General features: G+C 50.1%; 1 long non-coding RNA gene across 2 annotated transcripts; it reads left to right on the plus strand.

The window, feature by feature from the left end:
• Positions 1-8: 8 nt before the first annotated feature.
• On the plus strand, positions 9-22,926 carry LOC140849439 (uncharacterized). 2 transcript variants are annotated; one of them, XR_012131247.1, is made up of 3 exons: positions 9-143; positions 4,774-4,913; positions 22,548-22,926. It is a non-coding gene; the product is annotated as an uncharacterized lncRNA (long non-coding RNA). The 2 variants fall into 2 exon arrangements; XR_012131246.1 differs by lacking the exon at positions 22,548-22,926 and adding an exon at positions 7,106-7,368.
• The last annotated feature ends 223 nt before the right edge of the window (positions 22,927-23,149 follow it).

Below are 23,149 nucleotides of genomic sequence, written 5' to 3' on the forward strand. Positions count from 1 at the left end.
TCACACTTGAAGTGCAAGCAGGCGCACCGACAGGCGTACCAGGCTCAGTGAATTCTGCCCAGCAGCCAGCGCCGGAGGGGACACTGCGCCCACCCGCCTGTCGCCCTCTCTGGGCGGATGAGCTGCCACTGCTTGGACTTCGCGTGAGTGGGTCGTCCGCGTGGCCTTTGCGCCTGGCTCCCTTGGCCCAGCGTCCGGAGAGGCTCTGCGTGTGGCTGCGCAGCGCACTGCGTGGCTGCGGGTTGCCGAGGAGCATCCCCTTCTGCCGCGGGAGCTGAGGGTGCGGCCCCGAGGGCCGCTGTGGACAGGACTGCCCACGGCGCTCGGAGGACACGCGTGGGGGCGCTTCTGTCGGCACGGGCTCTTTCTAACAACCCCCAAGCGAAACTCACAGATAGTGCCGCCTCCGATCCCCGCGCCCCACTCCCTGCTTCCCGCGCATCAGCACGAGTCCCTCACCGTCTGGGGGCCCAGTCGGTGTTTGCCGACTGACTCGTGGACCCCCTGAGGCTTCCACCATCCCGCGCTGTCGCAGGCCAGGAAGTGTTAATGGGTCAGAGAGAGCTGTATGCACAGGAGTGCACGGGGCAGGGGAGCTTTTTCTACATGCGCAGCCGTGGGATACACTGGTGTCCAGAGCCTCAGGGAAGGAGAGAGCCGCGTTAGTGCCTGTGGATCTACAGGTCATCTCCTGAACAATCACCAAGGCCACTCGGAGAGGACACGGGCGTCTTCGTCTTCCAGTTGCGCATCCCTGATTCTCTTGGTGTGTCTCCCAACTTCCTCCCCCCGCCCCCCATCTCCTTCCTTCCTTAGCACCAGATTCCTACTTTTGTGGTGTTAGGAGGATGTGTTTTCCTCTCATAACCATGTTGCCCCCACACAAAGCATGAGGCTCTTCACAGCTGATGGAAATGCTGAGCAGAAGCCCACGAGTGGGGTGGTCCAGCCTCCTACTTAGTCAAAATAGTGAGGGGCTGGAATTGGAGCTGAATGGGTTAAACCGATGAATGAATGTGTAACACATTGTGCCATGGCCGAGCAAGCTGCTACCGGATTGCCACAGGGTGGGCAGGGGTCCAGGCGGGTGTGGGGTTTTCCTCTGGTCCTCTTCTCTAAGGTCCCCGTTCCTAGATGAGGACAGGTGTCCTGGGAGGAACTGTGAGGCGAGGGCGGCTAGGAAGAGAGTAGGTTCCATCAGGCAGGAAGGAGGGCAAGTAAGACTGCTTCCCCCTTGGGAGGCTTCTAAGAAGAGGCTGCTAAGATGATTAATTAAGGGTAAGTTTGTTTACTGAATGCCTATATATGCCAGACACCAAGGGTTCGTTCATTCTACAAATGTTTGCTGAGTGCCTCCTCCGTGTCTGGGGAGGCAGGAGGAAACAGGATGACAAAGTCTCTGTCCCTCTGGGGCTGACATGTCTGGAGGAAAGACAGACAAGGAAGCAAGTAAACAGATGCACACAGACAGCCTGGGGAGAGGCCGAGCTGCAAGGGAAGTTAATCCGCAGCAGCAGCCTGCAGGGGACCGACAGGCAGGGAAGGTGGGGCCAGAGGGACCCTTTTAAGTGAGTGGTGGGTGGCCTGTCTGAGGAGGGGTCATTTGCACACAGATCTGGGGTGGGAGGGACACATACCGCAGATCCAAAGATTGTCCTATGGAGGAAGGAAGCTCACAGCAAAGCTCCTGAGGTGGATGGAACCAGCCTGGGGTGTTGGAAAAACATTAAAGAGGCCAGTGCAGCTGCAGAGTTCCCTGGAGGGTGGGGCCGGGTGCAGAAGTGGGAAACAAGCACAATGCCTTTCAGTTTAGTAGAGTAGGAACATGGATGTGAATGCAACCAGATGAGAATGCAGAGGGATTTATGAAATAACAAGAAGGTGCATGTGATTCACAGTGAGGACCAGATGAGGTGGAAAAATGCAGAGGAGGTGATGACTGAGTTGGGTTTTGTAGAACGAATAAGAGTTTGCTGGTCCTGCCCATTCTTCTCAGAACTGTCTGCATGGCACTCCCTGGGGGATGGGCTTAGGATAGAGTGTTATGGTTAAGTGCTCAGGCTTTGGGACTGGATGTGGGCTCAAGGCCTGGCTCTGCTGTGTACCATCTCAGTTACCTTGGGCAAGCTGGTTAACCTTTCTGAGCCTGTTTCCTCATCTGTAAAATGAACCTGTAGGGATCTTAGGGCCTGTGAGGAGCAAATGTGAACGGCTCTGAATGGTGCCTGGAGTGGTTGGTGCTCACAGATAACAGAGGGCATATCCAAGGAATAGCATGTGGGGGGCCTCAGCTCAGGAGGGGTCTTCAGCCAAGGCACCAAGATTTGGGGGACAATGTTGGAGATGGAAATGGGGCTTTGAGGGGAACTGGGACTTGCTTCTCGAGGATGTCAGTTTTAAAGAAGAGGCTGTGGACAACTGGTGGCCTCGCTTGGAAGGTAGGAGTTCCCTTTTCCTGAGAGGCGAGAGGTGCACTCACCCGGGCTGCTGTTTGGCCTGCCCTGAGGCTGCCAGCATGGCCATCATGGCGCCAACATTCACCAGACCAGGGCAGTGAGAAGGCCCTGCCTTCTCCAATTAGGTGGAGGAGGGATTCATTTGTGACCATTTTGCAGAAGGGAAAACTGGCTCAAACAATAAATGGAAGAGGACGGATTTGAACCAAACCCCCAAAGCCCCCTGTCTTATCATAAACTCTGGGCTTAGAGGGCATCTCTGCTCCTTGGGGTAGGGCCCTGCAGGAATATGGGGCGTCCACGTGTGGATACAGTGAAGGTGCCTGTGGCCAGGATTCTCACCTGGCTCTGGTCCGCTAGCTCACTGCACATGTGCCGGCAATATGTTGTTACTGACTCTATATAAAGAGCTCCGCCCAGTGTTCTGGCGACAGGGTGGCAGGGTTGCAAGGCTGCAGGAGAGCAGAGACAAGACTGGAGTGGTGGCAGCACCGAGGACAGACTGAAATGGCTGCGGGGGAGAGAGGTGCGGAGGCGGAGACTGGCTTGCTGCATGCAGACACACTCTGAGTGGACAGGATTCTAGTGACTGACCTGCCACCGTGGGAATAAAGTTGGGTATAAACCCTTTCACCCAAAGAACGTTCCACTGTCATTTCTTTGGTCTCATTGAATCTATAGTGAGCTTTTCCTGGCTGAGACCCATTTCATTGGCAAGACACTATGGATCCTGGTCTTCCTCTCTTTCTTGACTAGTGAGGATTCCTTTCCTGTCTGGATGATTTTGAAGTGGCTGAACCTTGGTTGTAGGTGTCCAATTTAAGCAGCAAATGATGGTTGGGGGTGGGGGGAATCTCACTTCTGGCTTTTGGGAGGGGGATGTCTGTACAAGGCGAAGTTTCCCTGATGGCAGTCCTGGCAAAGAGGTCTCAGGGCCTGCTTTGCATTTCATCGCAATTGCTTTCAGGCAGCCGAAGCTGGTAGAGGCCTGAGCATGCAGAGACCCTGAGACATGGGCTCCCCGGGCCTCCCTGAAGACTCCCACCTGGACCACAAGCACAGGACTTGCTGCAGCCAACTGTAAACACAGCCAGGATCCCTGTCCTGTCCCGGTGTGCGTTATCAACCCTCAAGCAGCTCAGCCTCCAGAATGCTCCATCCGTAGAACTACCAGATTCTGCAAATAGAAATACAGGGCGTCCAGTTGAATTTGAATTTCACAGAGCATACTTACACTACACTGTACTTATCTAATAAATTATTTGTTTATCTGAAATTAAATTTAGCTGGGCATGCTGTATCTTACCTGACCATCCTACCCTCATTTCTTCACTGGCATGCATATATACGGGCTCAGCAAATCAGGGCATTTGCATATATGAAATTCCACTTGTTTTTTATTTCTTGTGGTCTGTTTTCCTTTGCTTTATATAGACCCTCAATCTTCTCTCCTGGTTCTAGGGGCTGAAACCTCTTCCAATGTATTTGAAGCAAGAAACTCATGGACCTCCGGCACACACAATTTCTTTACCAGACACTTTAATTAATTAATTTATTTTTGGAAGAAGTGCTCAGTGTAGATTTCAAACAGGAAGCGCTGAGTGGGGAGAGGTTCTGCCATACTTGCTGGTCATACGTGAGAAATGAAATATTTACAGCTTGTCGAAGGCTTGCTGTGTTCCTGCATATTAATATTTTTTGGCTTTCAGCATTCTGGGACAGTTTTTATTTTTTCATTTTTTTCATCTTGCTGTGGCTTTATAAAACATTCCAGCAACTGGAGCCAACTGCTTCCTTTTAGTTTTTAAGCTTAAACAGTTTTCTTTTTTATTTTACGATTTTTTTTTTTTCCAAACCAAAGAATGCTTTGTGCAGCCAGCGTTCCCACCAGCCAGTATGTCTTTTTCTCAGCATGGTGGTTATGACCTCGACTGCATCACAAAGGCATGAAGGCTGGAGCTGAAAGTGCCAATTTTCAGGGAAGGTGTTTGACGGCTTCACTGAGCCTCAGCCTAAGGAACTCAAAAGTTCTGGTCTTCCCCTCATGCTTTATGCTCTCTTTAGTGGCAGCAAAAGAACTCTGCTCTTACTCCACAAACAGCCTACACGCCGCACACCTAAAGTAGCAATTAACATCATTCTCGGGGTCTCACTGAAGAAGAAAGAAGCTGATCCGTCCCACAGGGCCTTGGAAGCCTCCCTCCTGAGCAGTTCGCCATTAGGCCTAATTGTCAATATTGTTCCAATTAGGGGCCCCACACCAGGGTGAGAGTGACTTTGTCCCCCTCTTCTCTCGCCCCCACACCTTCCTTTCCAGGCTCTCTTGTGCCAGCTCTTAGGATGTGAGAAAAGCCCAACCCCTGGGTGAAAAGCAAAGTCAGTGTGAATGGAAGGGAAAAGAATCAACTCTGATTTCCAAGTGTTAGCAGCACTCACCAACTGCAGCAATTTAAGCAGGTAAGTGCCTGGGACCTGCTTCTTGCGGCCCTTCAGATGGAAAGCAGAGGGTGTCGGCAGGCTCTCGCCACCTCCATCTCCCATGAGGTCTGGGCGCCGGCAGAGGGGCCTGGGGACGGAGGCATGTGTTCTGACAACAGCCACGCCCGCTCTGAAGGGCTTAGCTGGGCTCGCAGTCACACGCATCAAACCGGAGTGGGAACCTGAGTGTGGTGGCCATCTATTGTCCCAGAGACATTTTACTGAGCTGGCATTGCAGAGGGTCTTGCTACCAGGGAGGACCTGCTGCCCCCACCCCGAGCACCCGGCAGAGGGTCAGACAGAAGGTTCGGAGGATACTGGGTAGGGAGGGGGAGGAAGAGTGTTCCCATGTTCTCTTCCGTAAGATCATGGCATTCCTTCCTTAGCTTAGCTGAGGGTACCAGGCAAACTGCCCCCATCCTCCGGGTGCTGAGGCCTGAGGCAGGATGGGCTTGAAGGGCCGTTTGTCCACTCATTTATTCATTCAACCAACAAACGTTTACTGAGTGTCTTTTACATGCTGGGGCCCAGGACAAGTCAGGCCTAGTTCCAACCGCAGAAAGCTTCCAGTCCAGTAAACAAATAAACCAGGAGATCTCCACATGGGGACGAGTGTTGTAAAAGCCCATAAAGGGTGGTGTGGGGTCAGGGAGTTCTCTCAACAGGGTGGTCAGGAAGGGTGGGATATGAGCTGGGATCCCAGTGTGGACAGGAGGCCATCCCTGGAGATGGCAGAGGACCCCAGTGGGGGCGGGCTGGGCAGGCCTTGCAGGCTGGGGTCTATATCGCGTTGGGTGGGAAGGCCTTAGCACATTGCATAGCTCTGTCCAGTCTTGGCACATTGCAGAGCTCTGAAAGCCTTGGGCAAGACCCCTGCAGCCCAGTGACCCCCAGACGACATTCTCTCCTCTCCTCATGGCTGCTGTCCAGGGTTGGCCAGGGGCATCAGGGATTCAAGGCTGAGACCTCATGAGAGAGAAAAGGAAGGCTGTGCCCCTGAAACCTTTTGCAGAGCATCCTCTTACCTGTCTGAAGCAGTTCTGTGGTAACAGCTAATTTTACTGCCCCCAACTGCAGTCTCGCTCTAGGCCTAGCTAATCACCAGGCTTCATCCTCCTGGCTTAGTGACTGGCCCAACAGGAGGACATGTGACTCAAGCAGGGCCAATCAGACTCCTTCCCTGGGATTTTACAAACAGACACCAGGCTGGGATGACAAAAGCTCTCTTTTTGTCCCTAGGCTGGTGTAAGGAAAGCTCAGAGCTGTCCATAGCTAAATCCCCTCTCTTTTGCCCCAATAACTGGTGCTCGCCCCACTGTATGGATGAAGCCTAAATGCTATAGGAAAACCCGAGGCCACTGCACAAAGACAGAGAGGCCGGGGGAGGGAGAAAGAGAGAATCTAATGGTGATTTGAATGCCTGCAGCCTCCTGACACCAGTCCCACCTTGGGGTTTCCCAGTTATTTGAACCAATAAATCCCACTTCAGTTTTGTTTGTGATGGGTTTCCATCACTTACAACAGAACAAATTTCAGACCATTTCATTCCAGAAACTCATCTAACTTCACTGCCCCAGTGAGGGTCCTATGGCTGAGTATCTTAAGATCCTTCTAGTCAAATGGTCTTTGTCTTGATTTGCTTGATGTGGGCCCCCTGTGGCCCCAGCTGCCTCAGTGGCTGTGGGCCAGTTTAGCCACGGCTCCTTTGCTCACTGTCTAAGCATTTCCTGGGCTATTTGCTCTGCACCAGGGCCTGTGTTTGGTCCTAGGGTTACCTGTGAGTCAGGGCATCCCAGAGCCCACACTGGCGCTGGAGAAAGTCATGGCTGGGTGCTGGAGGGATGAGGAAGTGACACAGAGGAGCCATAGGGTGGCCCAAGGACCAGAACTGTGATCTTAGAGCTCTGGGGACACTCTCACATCTCCCCAAGACTCCAGTTAGCACCTGGAGCTGCTCTGTGTCTCTCCTTTATAGTGTCACTTTCTCTACAGTGCTGGGAGCTTGGCTTCCTGCTGTACGTAGCACTAAGATGTCAATGGGATGATGATAGTGAGAAATAATAGCTGAAATTTATTAAGTACTTCTTGTAATAACTACTTACCAAGCATGCTGCATTTCAACCTCACAACAGCCCCATGATATAGGAATGATGACCATTCTTATTTTGCAGAGGCAGACATAGAATCAGAGAAGTTAAGCCACTTGTCCATGGTCACACAGCTATAAACAGAAAGCCAAGAGCCAGACACACTGAGTCATCAGCATGGCAGACTATACGGAAAGATCACTGGGAATGTCCCTCTGGGCCTCTTAGATGGACAGTCATCAGGAATATGCTGTTGCCCCTGGGACAGTCTGAACAGTCCTAATGGTAAAAGAGGCAGCAAACTGCATGGCTTTTTCCTGTCCCCCTCCCACTGCCGGCTTGAGTGAAAGGCCCTCCAGGTGAGCATCCGTCAGATATTTGTTTAAGGGCCTTCTCTGTGCAGAGCTCCCGGTGTGGGTGGTCCAGGGTCCAAGTCTTGGTCCTCCCTCCAGTCCCAGCTGTTGGCCGGTGCCCGGCACACAGCAGACCCTCCACAGATACTTGCTTGGTTGAACGAAGGCTGTTCTAATCATTCTGTGGCCAGAAGCCTCACCCAGGACTTGAAATGGCAACATGAGTGGCTGAGACAGGGTCTCCTCTCTGTGTCAAGGTGAGGGCTTTTCCTGTCGTGGGTGTGGAGACAGAACCCACTGAGACTGCATATTTGATCTAAAAGGCAAACTGATTTTGTGGGTTGATCTCTTTCAGCATCCTTCACACTGGCGTCTGGGGAGACATCTCTTTGAGGCGCCTATTGTTCATTTTCAGATAACTTCATATAAAATGGATTTTAAATGAAAGCTTGGGGGCTCTATGAGATCCAGAGGCTAAGTTGGGAATATCTGTTATTTCAGGGATTTGCTAGCACTGAGATCATTGAGGAGCTACATACGTGCAGGTCTTTTAAAGCTACTTAATAAGAATAGCAGCTGCAATGGCCCCCAGCTCCTGGCCGTCTGTCTAATCATTGAGGCTTGGAAGGGAGTGTTCAGGAGGGAACTGAGGAGACTATTGGGCACATAGTCTGGGGAGGGGGCTGCTGTCTGCAGTCCGCCTCCCTGTCCTTCATTTCTGCTGCGATTGTAGGGGGAGAGAGAGGGAGAGGAGAGCAGAGTTTGAGTCATGAAATGTTTGTGATCCCCTGACGCTGTCCATTGTGGAGGTGAGATAGAAGCTCCAAGATAGAGGAGTTTTCCGGACTCACCTGGAAGCTGCTTGTCCTCCTGGATGAGAGGGAGCTTGGAGCCTCCAAGAAGAAAGGGAAGCCCATTGCGGGAGACCCCCAAAGGCAAGACCCCCAGATGTCCTGCACCCAGCTTGGACTCAGTCTTGGCTGGGAGCCTTTGGGAGGTGTTGTCCTGGGGAGGGTGCACCCTGCTCTATGTTGTCTGGGCTGCTCAGGCCTGGAGAATGGGCCTTGAAGTAGACTGGAGGCCATGGACCCAGTTGGTGAGGGGAGGGTGATACCTAGATAAGTGTTGACAAGGGCTAGGCCCAGAGAATTGGCATTTGGAGTGGGAGAAAGTTAGGTATGGTGGGGATGGGAGAAACCAGGAGGGTGTGTCAGCTAAGACTCTTACCTGAAAGTATTAGCTATTCAGCTCCAATCAGATGGAACAAAAAAGGGGAATTGTTTAGCACCTGTATTGGAAGAGTTGTAGGCTTCAGGTAAGGCTGTATCCAGGAGCTGGGGAGTGATGTCACTGGGACCTGGTCTCCTCCACCCCGTGGCTCTGTGCACCTCCCTGCTCGCTTACTTGGGGCAAGCTCTCTCTGGCAGCTCCAGGCTTTAGGTTGGATGCAGGGTGCTTCCCTGGCTCAGGGCTCCTCTGCCTGGACTGTTCTGGGATACGTGGCCATCACCATGGCCACCAGACAGAATGAGCTGACTAAAGGGCTGGGTGTTCACTCCAACTCCTGGGTGGACAGGGGGACATGCTGGTTCCTGGAGAAATGGTCATGGTGCTGGCAGGCAAACTCAGCAAATGCCTGCGCACAGGGCGTGGGGGCCCAGGGGGCATGGAGAGGAAATGGACGTCACAGGTGACTGAGCACCACGCTGAGGTATGACCAGGGGCTGGGCCTGGGTACCATGAACTGAGCCCACCAACAAGGGGTGGGCGAGTGGCAAAAGCTGTAATAATTGGACTGAATCAAACCAAATACCTTCTGGCTCTGCCAGACTTTGGTGTCCCTGATTTATAGATTTGTGAAGATCCAGCCTTAATTTGCCAATAACTCAGCTGTCCTTTCCACTTTATCTCTTACTTAAGATCTGTCACACTGCTGTGTGTTCCCCACTCCTCAGGAGTTCAGGGGAAAAGGATGAACAAGACAATTTTGTTGGGACAATTGGCTTATCCCACTGATGATGGGGTTTCCAGGAAAACTTTTTGTTTTTTAATCTGATGCAAAAAATGTTTTGCTGCTAAGTCTGCTGTGTGGGGAACATCAGAGCCTTTGTTTAGGGATGTCCTTGAGTGGGTCAGGGTGGCGATAGACATGTGGTTAAATGGTGAGGCTTCGTCCCGAGCCAGCATGTGGGGGTCCAGACATTTCTGGCCCTTTGCTGAGTCTTCTACCAAAAATGCGCCTTCCCATCTGCATGCCCCTCACCCTGTAAGACTGACCTCGAGCCCTTTGGGATCACAGGTTCTCCCATTTGGCTTTGAGGCCCCTTTGCTTGTGGCTGGTCACTGTGTGTCAGTGATTCTGAGCCCAAGCTTCCCCTCTTGGCTGTGGTTCAAAACCAGTGAAGGGCGTGGGCTTGAAAGAGTTAGGGGTTCCACCTCTCCCAGACTCCTGTGTCTCATAATACCCCAGAAAACACAGGAGCCCCAGCTGGGAGCCCTTCCACTGGGCCAGGCAGGGGTTAGGTATTTCCTCACATGATCTGAGTGGAGTCCTCGGGAATGGGGTACCCTGTCTGCCACGTGCTTGCAGGAGAGCATGGCACTATGCAGGTGCCATGACAGGGGGGCTCATGTGCAAACATGCACAGAGGAGAATTGCTGCAGAGAGCCTTGGCAGAGACGTGGCTGAGGAACTGTGGCCCCTGGGTGCTTGCTGTTGATGGGAACGGTGCTTTGGCTGGGGTGCGCCTCAGAAGGGCCCGGGCAGAGGGATCCTGCCCTTGTAAAGCTCTGTCCAGGGACAGAGATGGAGGCCAGGGAATGTCTAACCACAAGGGCTGGTCTTGCTGCAGCAGATGCTTCCTAGAGTCCTGCAGCTGGATCATCCTGTCTCTGAGAGTGAACTCAGACATGTGGGGCCAGGTCCTTGAAGGGAGAAAGAGAGCCTCCCAGGTCATCTGGGGAGCATCCTCAGGCTGGCCTGAAGTCTGATATCCATTGATCTTAAACTGCATCTCAATTTCAGAGATGTTATAATGTGAAATAGCAGATGTGTTAGAATCAAAATACAGAGGTTTGAACCTGGGTCTGGCAAGAATAGAGACCCAGTGTCCAGGTTGAAGAGCCCGGCCTCAGTGTCCCCAGAGGGCCAGCAGGGGTGTGGCCTCCTCTGCTCGCTGCCTGCTCTTCTGCCAGATCTAATTTCTGCAAAATCACTCAGAGCTTACTACGTCTGGTGCTCCCTCCCAGGTCACACAGAGGTGGGCTTAATCTAAGTCTTGATGAGTGGCTCCGGTCGACAGGGAGTCTCAGGGTCTTAGCATCAAGGAAGTGGGGACAATAGGTGAAAATGTCCCTGCCAGAGGACTCTGGAGATTTGCTGTAATAGCAAGCATGTAAGCAAATGGCCCACAAGGTGAGAGGGCGCCGCCCTGGTGGCCGCAGGTGGGAGGAGATGGTCTCAGGTGGCTCTGACAACTTGGCAGCCTCTTAGAACCTCAGATTTTTAACCAGAAAGGTGTCATCAGTCTGGAAGTGTTAAAAGTTCATGACTCCATGCTTTGTCTACTTATTTCAGTTCACACTGAAATTCATTCATTCAGCAAAAGTTCACAAGTGCCCCATGTGCACATGGAGCGGTGAGCAAGGCTTGTGTGATCACTGCCGTCAGGGACCTTTCCGTAAGCCCCAGGTGGGTGGGTCGGTGGGTGGGGGGACGGGGTGAATAAGCCCCACCTGAGCCTCCAGGACCTCCTGGACTGTGGGTGGCTGGGGATGTCCAGTCCTGTGTGGTCCCGGAAGGAGAATGCAGGGCTTCATCAAGGACCCGCCCTGTCCCAGCTCAGCATGGTCAAGGGGACATTCTGCCACAGCTGCGTCACAAAGGGGGAGCAGGGCCGAGTGAGTGGGGGCCAGGAGAACGGTGTCCTGGCAGAGGGAACCGCGGCACAGCGCTGGGCCGGGAGGCATCATGCGCAGGCCCCCGGCCGCATCCCCCTCTGGTCTTGTCTGATCAGCCCCCCCAGGACCCCACACGCTCCCTGCTCCCTTCCACCGCTCTCAACCTGGCAGCCAGAGCGGGCTCAACAGCTGCAAGCTGGATGGTGTCACCCACTGTGCGAAGCCCCCAGTGACCCTCCCTTGTTCTTGGAGCGACACTGCAGTGAGGTGAGAGCTGGGGTGCTGAGCAAGGCTCCCTGGTACCAATCATCTTCTGTTCACCAGCTGTGCTACATTGAGAAGGTTCTTTCCTCATCTGTGAAGTGGGGACTGTTGGCACTCAGTACTAGTAATACCCACCTCAACAGTTGTTGTGAGGAAGTGATGAATAGCCACAGTGCGCAAAGGTATTTGCATAGTGCCTGGCACATGTTAAGGACAGTGAGGCTGCTAATGGTGGGCAAAGGCCCTGCCTGAGCTGACCCATGTATCTTGAGCCCCGCCTCCCACCTCTCACAATCTGTGCTCCTCCCACATTGGCCTCTTTCCATCTAGAAAATGCTTCAGGCAAATTTCTGCCTCAGGGCCTTTGCCCCTGTCCTTCCCTATGCTGGGAATGCACTTTCCTTTTCTTCCTGTCCTTTTGGAAAGTAACTCTGTTGTCACTTCCTCCAGGAAGGCTTCCTAGACTAGGCCAGGTGCCCTCCCCACCTTGTGTAGCATCCTGTCCTTCCCCTTACAGTGTGTTTTCTTTTCTTTTTTAAATTGATGTATAGTTGACATACAATCTTACATTGGTTTCAAGTATACAACATAGTGGTTCAGCAGTTACCCATATTAATAAATCCTCACCCCCACTCGTGCAGTTAGTATCTGTCAGCACAGGAAGATGTTACAGTCACACTGCGTTTTCATAGTGAGTTTTCACAGTTGGGTTTTGCCTAACACTGAACTCTCAGAGTCTAGGACAATGATGGCTTTTTTTGGCACCCAGTAGATACTTTGTTAAATGGATGAATGAGACAATGATGAGGGAATGCCAGTCTGCTCTTCTCAGCACGGCCTCTTACCAGCTGACTCCGAAGACCACCTGGTGATCACTGTTCTGCTCGTACACGGAAGTGTCTGCATGACAAGGCAGGGGCAAAACAAGGCGTCTTTGCGTCTCTTCCTCCCTCGTTTGGGGTCCCACGCTCCCGGCTGTGCTTGCTGGAGGCTGAGGGAAGGCCCCAACCCTAGCGGGGCAGCCCCACACCCCCACCGAACCGCTCCCGGCTCAGCTGAGTGCGTTGAGGAGGGGGTACGAAGACCCAACTTCGAGTTCTTTGGCTCCTCTGAGCTTAAGTCAGGATCTTAGTGTGATTTCAGAGCCGTTTTCTTTGGTGGGTATATTTCATACAGAGGCTATTTCAAATCAAAGAGAGAGAACATTTTCCCCCCTTCCTCTTCCCGTGAAGGCAGGGGGTCTAAGACATTTTAATAGCTTTCATATTCCTCGCTCCAAGTATATTATTTCAGCACAATAGTTTCTTTGCAGGAGAATTGCTTAAATGGTTCAAAATGGATTTAAAAATATATTTCAAGTTTTAATTTTATGCACAGAACATTAATGAGTGGAGTGCCTTCGAGACTGCCTGTCAGTTTAACATATTCACAATATTCTCAACACAGATGTTATTCCATCTAAACCCTTTTAGAGGGAAGAAACCAGTAATTTTTTTCTTGGGGGATGTCAGAAAATATATTATTTTTGAAACTGTATTTTGATCCTGGAATTCTGAGCAAAATATCATTGTAGGGTCTGGGTTTGTTGAACCACTTGGACAGCGAACTTCTAAAAAGGGAAGGAGAAGTTGCCTGGGCCGTCCGGTTCCTTCCACGTGCTGTGACCCGCACGCTGGAGGGCAGAGTGACCAAGGCCTGGCTGAGCCGTGCATTTGGGAGGCTCAGATCTTATAACAACAGCGAGGGGCTGAACAGATACTCGGTTTGATACAAAAACATTTAGAAAGAGCAACTCTCATTTTTTGTTTCATCTGCTGCCAGACGCCAGCTCCCAGCATCCATGCCTCTGTGTCTCAGATGGTGATTCGGGCACAGTCGTTTTTGTGCATATCTGTGCCAGCCCAAATGGTTCATTAGTTAATAAATACACACATAAGGGAGATGCATATCCAGAGATGGGTGTTTTCCTCCAGGGTGGTGGCAGCAGTCAGGTGTCTTGCTCCTTGCACGGGGTTGTGGTCTGGGGGGTGAACAGGTGCCCGTGAGCTGTGTGGTCCCCGGGAGGGAAGGAAGCATCATGAGATGCCTGTCTGGGAAATGGGGTGATGACAGGTAGTTGCAGGATTCTGCCATGGCCCCATGTCTGGCACGCAGTAAGAGCCCAGTGAACTTGACCTGCCTTTTTTATCTGTGTCATTGACCATTTCCTCACTCTGGACCTTATGAGGGCTGTTGCCCACCTGTGGTAGGACCCAGAGAGAGAGAGGGCTTCTTCTCAGGTTCTTGGCAGCCAGAGTTGATTCTTATTCAAGCCAGGACCATTTCCCTGGGGTTCCACAAGAGTATCCAGCTCCCAGCACCCAGCCAGTGACAAGGCAGTGAGGGGCTCACTTCACAGTCTCCCTCCCCACTTGTGCTCAGGTATTGGAAGGGGATTAGCCTAAGGGGGCTGGACACCCGAAGTGGGGCATCTGAAGTCTGGGGCTCCCTCCCCACCCAGTCCCTCTGCCTGCCTGGTACAGTCAGTTCAGGGAGCCCCAGCGGACGGCCCAGTACCCTCAGCTACTTTCTGCTTAGGATACTGGCATATTCTTAGTTCTTGGAATATAAGGAAAAAACACTAAAAGACCCTTTCCCCCTTTTAATAACAAAAGAAATTTTATTTTGAAAATTACTGAAGTGACATGTACTTACATAAAAACGTGATCTTAGAGTTCATGTGGAAGAATAAGTGACCCCAGAATGTGAGGAGTAAGCCAGCGATGGAGGGTTACCCCTCCAGATGACAGAATGTGCTCGAAAGGCCTCTGCACGCTTATCCTGGTGCCTGAGCAAGCTCATGGGTGAGAGCAGCGTGCTGCCCTTAGACCTGAGGTCTCCGCAGAGAGTGCCGGTGAGGCAGTTCAGGTCAGAGGGGAAGGGTGGGCTCTCTGGTGGTTGGAGAAAATAAGAATGGCACCAGTCATCCTCCATACACTGAAATAAATCCTAGAAGGATTAAAGATTTACAAGTAATGAAATAATAGTAATAGTAGTGTAAGAAATTTACAATACCACATGTACGATCTACGGGGGCAGAGGGGTGAGGTTGGGGGTGCGGAGAACTTCCTAAGCAAGACTGGACACTCAGAAGCCATGAAGAAAAGATTGACTTTTTGGACTCCTACAAAATTAAGAAGTTTTGCATGTCAAAGATACCACAAGGGCAATACATGACCAACTGGGAAAAAGCGTTTATAGCTGAGATGGCAGGTAAAGGGTTACTTTCTATGCAACACAAAAATTCAAATAATCCAGATGTTTAAAGCAAAAAGTAAATGTTTTTCCCTGCCCCCAAGCTCCTTCCCTAGGGGCAATTGCTCTGAATGGTTTGTTGAATTTCCTTCTGGACGTTTTTTTTTCTCCATCACGCTGCAAAAGGAATTAATCTTGGTTTTCTTTTGAGCTGCAGCCACCGGAAGGCACGAGAACCAAGTTGGATTTTATTTTTTATCGATCGCACTCTTTCCCATACCTGTCATTTGCATCCCACCTACCATATCTCTGCTATTATTTACTTAACCTTTTCTTTTATATTCGCATACTTTGAAAAACATACAATTATTTAAAAAGGAAACATTAAACCATTACCATAAATGGAAAAGCAGTACTATTTGCCATATGTAGAAGGCGGTCCTAAAAGTAATGAAAACCGGTGTTATTAAATTCCAGTTCAATGTTGTAGTTGCTCACTTGCTTTATTAAAATGGGTGGTGGCAGCATTAGGGATGTGTTAAAAATTGGCTCATCTCCTAGGTGAAGTCAGAAGGATTACAGAGGAATAACGTCACCAGTGTGTGCTTCTGTGCGTTCTGTGCCCACACCTCCGAGGTCATCTTGTGCTCTCCCGTGTGGGGTGTGTCCCCCTTCAAGACCTGCTAGTTTGGCAGCACTGGATGGAAGGAGAAGGCAGCCCCTTGAGGTTGAACTGGTTGCAGTTCAGCCTTCAGTCTTCCAAATACCACAATTTATCTTTAAAATGAACTTGTCCTCCGAGGAGGACTTAAATGGCAGGAAAATGTGCACAATCCTTCCATTACATTTTTCAAAACTCCCACGGCAGTTCTTTTATGACTTGAACTTGTCAACATAGTGTTTTGAGATGCACAGAAATATTTAGAGAAACTTGGTTGTAGCCAAGGACAACTAAATACCCTTCCCCCCACACCCCCCTTTTTTTCCTTTTTAATAAAGGAAGGAGCGGTCATTCAGTGAAGTTCTCAGAGTGGTTGCCAGTCACTGCTGGGAAAGATAGCATTTGGTTCTGGCAAGTTAAAAATGAAGTCTTGAGATTTCTTTTTCTCTTCTTTTTTTGCATCTCAGTACTTCGCTTCCTGACACCGAAAGTTTGTCTTTTTGACAAGTTGATGTAGAAAGCGGCACATCTGTGACCCAAGGAGAAACTGGAAAATATGTCTAATCGTAGAGAGTTCAGGTAGTGAAGCTTTCGTATGAATTTTGGAAGTGATTGCACTAAAGTATGTCTCTTCTGAGTGTGTCCTGTGACCGCTCAGGGCTGGGCTTAGGGGATCACAGGCTGCTGTCTGTGATCAGAAGGAATATTTGAGCGAACCATTGACTATGGCTGGGGATGGATTTGATCTCAAACAGAATATTTCAAAAAGCAGCACTTATTCTTGGCCTTAGAGGTGTACTCCCGAGAGAAGATGACATTTCAAAGTCCTCTTTCTTGGTGACTTTCTTCCATCCTGCCATTACATGTTTCTGTGTGTGACTATTTGGGAATGTCTGGGTCCCCAGCTGCTCTCCATCAATGTGGGTTCATCTCATGCCCCTAGTGTCTAGCGCACTGCCCGGCACAAATGACAGAACTAAGGAAAATGCAAATGAAGGTTTATATCCCAAGATAAATAGATACAACAAATGGGTGAGTTCTGAGTGATTTGCTGCAAAATTGCAGGCCGAGTGTCAGGCTTTCCGCTGGTCTCCGGAGGAGTGTTCAGTATCTAAAAATCTCCCAGCATCGTTAAAAGCAAGTGCCCTAATTAAGTTAATTCCACTAAGGCAAAGAAAGGGAAGAAAAAAAAAAAAAAGATGGCTGCAGTTTGTTGCAAAGGCGCCAGGGAGGATGAAAATAAAAAAATTCACTAGAAGACCAAAACCACCATCCCACCCGAGGGAGGCTCTCACTTCCCCCACAGGCGTTCCCCCCCTGGCTCCCCGGAGGCAAGTTCAAAGCCATCACCAAGATGCTCACTCAGCATCCCCTGCACAGATTGGCAGCGGCTGGGGCTGGGGCTGGGGCGGAGGAAAGTGACTTGTAAACACTAGAGTCCCTTCCTCCCTCACTCTATTCACAAGCCCAGAAGGGTTTGATTTCTGGGCATGAAGCTGTGGAGAAAGTTTGGAAAGCCTTTGAGAATGTTTAGAAACTTCCCTAAGCCTGGATTTTTACAATAATTTTTATTTTCATAAAACATGGTATATAGTAGTTTCTGCCTATGCCAATCACTCTTCCTGCTTCTGGGGTGGGGGCGGGGCTTCCCACGGGCTCAGCTCGAACCTGGTTTCATCTTTTGCTGAGCAGGGGAGTGACTGGGGGTGCCTTCTCTGTTTTGCTGGGCCTCAGTGTACCCAGCTGTAAAATGGGGATGGCGCGAGCCCCCCGCTCTTGGGGCTCTTTCAGGGCTCAGCAAGTGATGATATTTGCAAAGCGCCTCCTCAGAGCCTGGGGCACGCGATCCCTGAGCTGGGATCGGCAGGGCCTGTAATCTTTGGTGACTGATGACAAATCTATCTCTAGAAAGGAAGATGGACGGAATGCACAGGAGACCCAAACCGAAGCAGAAACATGAAAATACTCTTAGGTTTTCTGTTGTAATTAATAACATCCATAGCTCATATTTATACTCTGCCTGGGACCACAAAGTGCTGCAAGCCATTATCTTGGGAATGTGGTGTGTGTGTGTGTGTGTGCGCACCTGTGTGCAATCATTCCCACTTTATAGACCAGGGAACTCAGGCTCAGAGAGGTTAAGTTACTTGCCTGAGGCCCCACAACTAGTGTGTAAGAGTGTTCCTGGGCCAGCTTTCCTGGCTCTTATTCCTACAGACCCCAGGCAGCTCATTACAAGGATGGTCGTCCAGTTTCTTGAAAATGGGAGCTCAGAGGGAGATTCAGTGTGCTTTAAAGATATAAAAAGGTATCAACTATACTTCAGTAATAATAGTCATAATGATAAAAAAAAGAAATAAAAATGAACCTGGCAGCTTGGGGGCCCTAGAGATTGTGGCTGGAGATTTATATTTGGTGCATGAGCATTTAGGCAACTGGCTTGCAAGTCCAGGGAGCATTTATGGATGCCCTGCAGAGTGGAAGGAGACTTGGGAAGGGGAGGGAATGGGAGGGGAGGAAAGGGGAGGGAAGGGTATGGTCCTAGAGGCTGCAGGGGAGCCGGGCGGGGAGGTGCCCACAGAATGCAGCCAGGCGATAGGGCTGGGGCAGAGCCCAGGCCCTCTGCAGCGGGCGGCCCAGGTCTGAGATGGGCAGCCTGAGGAGGAATGCTGGGGAGGAGGAAGAGGGCATGCTGGGGAGCGGAGGGGAGGTTGGGGGGAGTGAAGAGGTGGGGTGTCTCTGTGTGGGTTGCCGCCTCCCCATTTCTCTTGGTTGGCTCCTGGAGTTCCACGGCAACTGTCTAAGTCGGCACGCAGACCCCTGTGAACGCAGCAGAAAAACTTCAGGAAATTTTGGCTGCATGAGATCCTTATGAACAGCTCCAAAGTCAAAACTTGAGCTTGAGAGGGTTTGAAGGGAGAGGAGGTGTTTGAAATGTGCTTGGGGTCACCCTGAATCTCCATCCATGCTTGGAATGCGGAGGCACCTGGGGTAATTCTGACCTGACATGCGGGGAGACTGGCCTATCTGCCACCACCTGTGCTGGAAGCAGGGAGGCTGCAGCTGGGGGAGGGGCGATTTTGACAACAGGGCTGATAGAGTGGAATGTTTTTGATTGGAATTTATGACTCTCTGTTCCCATCGGTTAAGTGGGAAACAAGAAATCTGAGCAGGTTCCAGCCCTCAGCTCACTGCAGCCACTCCGTTGATGCATGGGGACCCTCAGCGCCGGTGCCGTTCCTCTGTGACGCGGAGTGGAATTTTGGGCGCACATACCTGCTTTGGTATTCAAGTTTCTTAAAAACAAGAGTGAATTTCATAGAAGCCCATCTGGTCTGGCTTATCTAGAGATTACTGGCACACTCCTGGGGTGGCCCAGAATTAGATCCAGTTTGGGCAGGTCTCATCACTGGCTGTACCTGGAGTAACATGTACCTGCTGAGGAGGTGGGTATGTGCAGAAGGAAGGGACTCCCAGAAGGAGAGTGAGCACACAGAAAAGGGGGTTCAGGTGCTGAGATGCAGGGGGGAGAGGCTGAAGGCATGTGCACACAGCCAGGTGGGCTGCGGATGCTGTCCTGGGGTAACCAAGACGGATCCGCTGAAGGGCGTCCACCTGCTGTGGATGCGCTGAGGTGGAGCAAGCCCTCTGAGGCAGGTGGCTCCATGAAGGACCAGGTCTCCCGGTCTGGCTGCACTTCGGTCGCACCAGCGGCCCTCAGGGTCCTGTGGTCCCCCGCAGTAAGGATGCCTCTGGCTTATCATTTCTGTGGGCTGGGAGGATGCGCACAGCTCCTCCTATTTGGCTTGAGGTAGTCGAGGAGGCTTCCCCCAAATGCTCTGCCTACAGTGTCCCAGCCAGATGTGACATGTCTCTCCCCTACTCCCTCTCTGCCTACTTCCCTTCCTCCCTCCTAGCACCCGTGTAGCCAGAGTATGGGGTGGCATAAGCAAAGGCTTTTTGGAGAGTGGGCTCTTTTGAGGTGGCAACTGTGTCTTATTTATGAGCCTACACCTCTCTGTATAGGGCCTGTTCCACCATCTGTTCATCTATCATCCATCTATCCATCCATCTACCTACCCGTCCACTCTTCAACCCACCCACCTGCTCATCATCTGTCCATCCATCCATCTGTCCACCCTCCCTTCCATCCAACAAACACAAATTGAGTACCGACCATATGCTAGGCACTGGGCTTGGCATTGCGAGTCAAAGAACAGAAACCATTTTAATGCATTTATAAAATGATTCCAGTGCCTGGTATATAGTAGATGCTTCGTGACGTTCATTGAATGAAAGAAGTGATATGATGCTTAGAAAGCATCTCCACATTCTCACACTATGGCTCATGAAGAGTTGGTGAAAGGATGGCTTTAGAATTTTGGGGGTAGTCTCGGCGTCCAGCTCATAGGAACTGGCCCCTCCGGTGGTAGACGCGACAGGAGGGAGGAGGCTGCACCTCTGAGGATGTGATCAAGTTCTGTGAAACCTGAGCCGATAGGGAGGCACTTCCTGCCCTGCCTGCCCTGCTTCCAGGGGGAGGCTGACACTCTAGGGTTTAGAATAATGATAATGAATTTCATTCCAACTTCCCGCGACAGGACAGGGGTAGAGATTTCAGGAAAGCACACGTGAGGGCCAAGAGTGTGTGTGGGCGGGTGGCCAGGGGTGGGTGGGATGAAGGAGAGGTGTGTGTTGGGGGGTGTCATTGGAGGAAATGAATAACATCGGTGGCAGTGATCAGCTAACCACAAGTGGGGAGGAAGAAGAAGAGGGTGAAGGTCTTCTGCCTGCAGGCCAGGGTAGCCCTCCTTGTCCACCCGTGGTGAGCTCAGTTAGATTGTCTTCAGAGCCAGGAACAAGCAGGAATGTTTCCCTGATGAATATATTTTTGCTGCATGCATATATGGTTTGAGTGTGTGTGTGTGTGTACATGTCCCTGACCGTGTGTGTGACTGTGCGCACACACACATATGTGGGGCAGTGTGGCAATACACATGCAGTTTAATATCTGTGTATGAATACTATGTCTTTGGATGTGTGTGTGGAGGTCTAAGCATTCAACGCGTATCTGTTACAATGACTGTGCGCAATGCATCTCAAGAGTAATGTAGGGTATTGTCTGAAAGCTTGAATGCCAGACAGACCTGAGTTCAAACCCAGCGCTAACACTTAACCAGCTGTGAGGTCTTGGCATATGACTAAACCACTCTTTGCCTTTGCTTCCACCTCTAAAGTAGGGCTAATAGTACCAACTTAGCTGGGTTGTTGTCAGGATGAAATGATATACTATCTGTCAAGTGTTCAGAAGAGGGCCTGGCAGATGGAATAGCAGATTCTTTGGTGCCCTGAATTATAACCTCTTGCTTCCCCTGTACTTTCAACCATGTCTGCTGTGGGTTCTGTGAAAGCTTTGACTCCTCTCACCATTGTAGATCCAGCCTCCAGGCATGCCCTGTAGCTTTAATTGATGCCCCTGCCCTGGAGAAGCTTTAATGCTGCAACCAGTGGTGGGAACCTGCTCGTCAGGGACACACATTCAGCCTGAAAGCACAAGGGACTTAGCACCCCAGGGGAAACCCTCCAGCAATGACCAGATAAGGACTCTCAGCAGCAAAATGAAAATTATAAAAAAGAACCAAGTAGAAATTGCAGAACTGAAAATGACAATAACACAAATTTATTTTCAGTTATTCAGGGGAATGGGGGCTGATGGCTAAATAATTCTCCAGGGAGGTCCCTGGGTAGGCAGTTCTGAGAGGTGTTCTCTTTCAGCACTTTATAAAGGTGTCATTCCGTCATCTTCTAGCCTCCACTGTTTCCAAGTGAGATGTCAGGCATAATTTTTATCCTTGTTCCCCCATATAAACTATCTTTTTTCTTTAGTTGCTCTCAAAATTTTCTCTTTGCCTTGGGTTTTAAGAAGTTTAAGTGTGATGTGTGAAAGTGAGTTTTTCTTTGTATTCATCTTGTTTTGGGTTTTCAGAGCTTTTTGGGTGTGTAAATCTATGTTTTCCATCAAATTTGGGAAGCTTTTAGCCATTATTTATTTGAATATGTTTTTCTGCTCCAGCTTACTGTTCTCTCGTACAGGGACACACAATACATTCGCCCAGCACACATAGGATGTGTGGTATTTGTGCCACAGATCCCTGAGGTATTGTTCATTTTCTTCCATCTTCTTTCTGTTCTTCAGGTTAGATAGTTTCTGTTCATTTGTCTTCAAGTTCACCAACTCCTTTGCTGTGTTCAGTGTCGTGTTAAGTACTGTAAGGAATTTTACATTTCAGTTATTGCAATTTTCAATTCTACAATTTCCATTTGGTTCTTTTTTTATAATTTTCATTATGCTCTGGAGAGTCCTTTTTGGTCAGTCATTAAGACCATAATTTCCTTTAATTATTTTAATGTATTTATAAAGCTGCTTTAAAGTGTTTGTCTGCTAAGTCCAACATCTGCACCATCTTGTTTCTGTTTCTATTGACTGATATTTTTTTTACTGTGGATTACGTTTTCCTCTCTCTTTGTAGGTCTAGTATTTCTTGATTGAATCCATGAGATGTGGAAACCATATTGTAGAGAGTGGATTCTTTTATCCTCCTCTGAAAAGTGTTCATCCTTGTTTTAGCAGTCTGTTCAATTACTGGATGATTTTCTTGAACTTTTTTTGTAGGCATGGCTTATGCTTTGCTAGTAGGAGTCTGTGCAAAGCATAAGTGTGTTTCCCAGGCCTCTCAACTTAGTGAGACCCAACATCTAAGCACAGCAGACGCCTTGTAGATTACGATTATAGGCTTTGTTAGGAAAGTTTTAGAGTAGGCCCTACTCTATAGTGTGGTTCTTACTCCTAAGAACAATGTAGGGTCTCATCTGGATGCCAGGCATGTTAATAAGGTATTAATAAGATCTCCCCACTCTGATGAGGGCCAGAATCACAGCATCTCTGTACTGCTCAATCTTTAATACACCTATACTGTCAACCATATAGCAGCCACTCTCTGGCAGACCTCAGATGGTCTACAGCCTATCCTGAAGTGAGGAGGAGGTCCCTACATAGACATCTGGGGTCCTTTGTTTGCACAGGTGTCCATATTTCTGTTGCCTCCATCCACAGGTTGCAGCTGCTCCAGTTGCCTTGAATTCTGCTTTCTGCCTCCTCAGCTCCGTGGAACCACCAAGCCCTGTGAGGGCTCTTCCTGCACCATGGTGAGACCTGTCACGAGTCACATGCTGGCATTGGATGGGATCCCCTTGCAGGTCTTCTTTTCTTACGGACTATAGCCTATTGTCCGTTGCCTGGACATTGTGGCCTCAAATGTCTTATTTAGTTTTATATTGTTTATGGTGGGAAGACCAGTAAACTACCAGTGCATTTGTCATGGTGAAAAGTGGGATCCTGAGAAGTGTCTCATACACTCCTTGGAAGGCCAGAAGCAGGGACTGAGCCCAGTTAGCCTCTGAGAGACCTTGGTAAGGTGTCCTCACTGGGGCCCTTCCTCCTTCCCTTATTTCCTGTTCCCATACTCCTGTTCTCTAACACTGCCTTCCAAATGGATCAACCTGTTATTTGGGGGAAACAAACCAAGCTATAGAGTGAGTGTTTTATAAATCTTGACTACAATGATAAAAGCAGCATCTCTAGGTAGGCATGCAGAATGGGTGTCCACAGTCTCTCTGTGTTTGGGTGCTGCCTTGAGTGTGTCCCCGAGCAGTACA

The sequence above is a fragment of the Manis javanica genome, chromosome 5 (genome assembly GCF_040802235.1).
Source record: "Manis javanica isolate MJ-LG chromosome 5, MJ_LKY, whole genome shotgun sequence".
Lineage (NCBI taxonomy): Eukaryota > Metazoa > Chordata > Mammalia > Pholidota > Manidae > Manis > Manis javanica.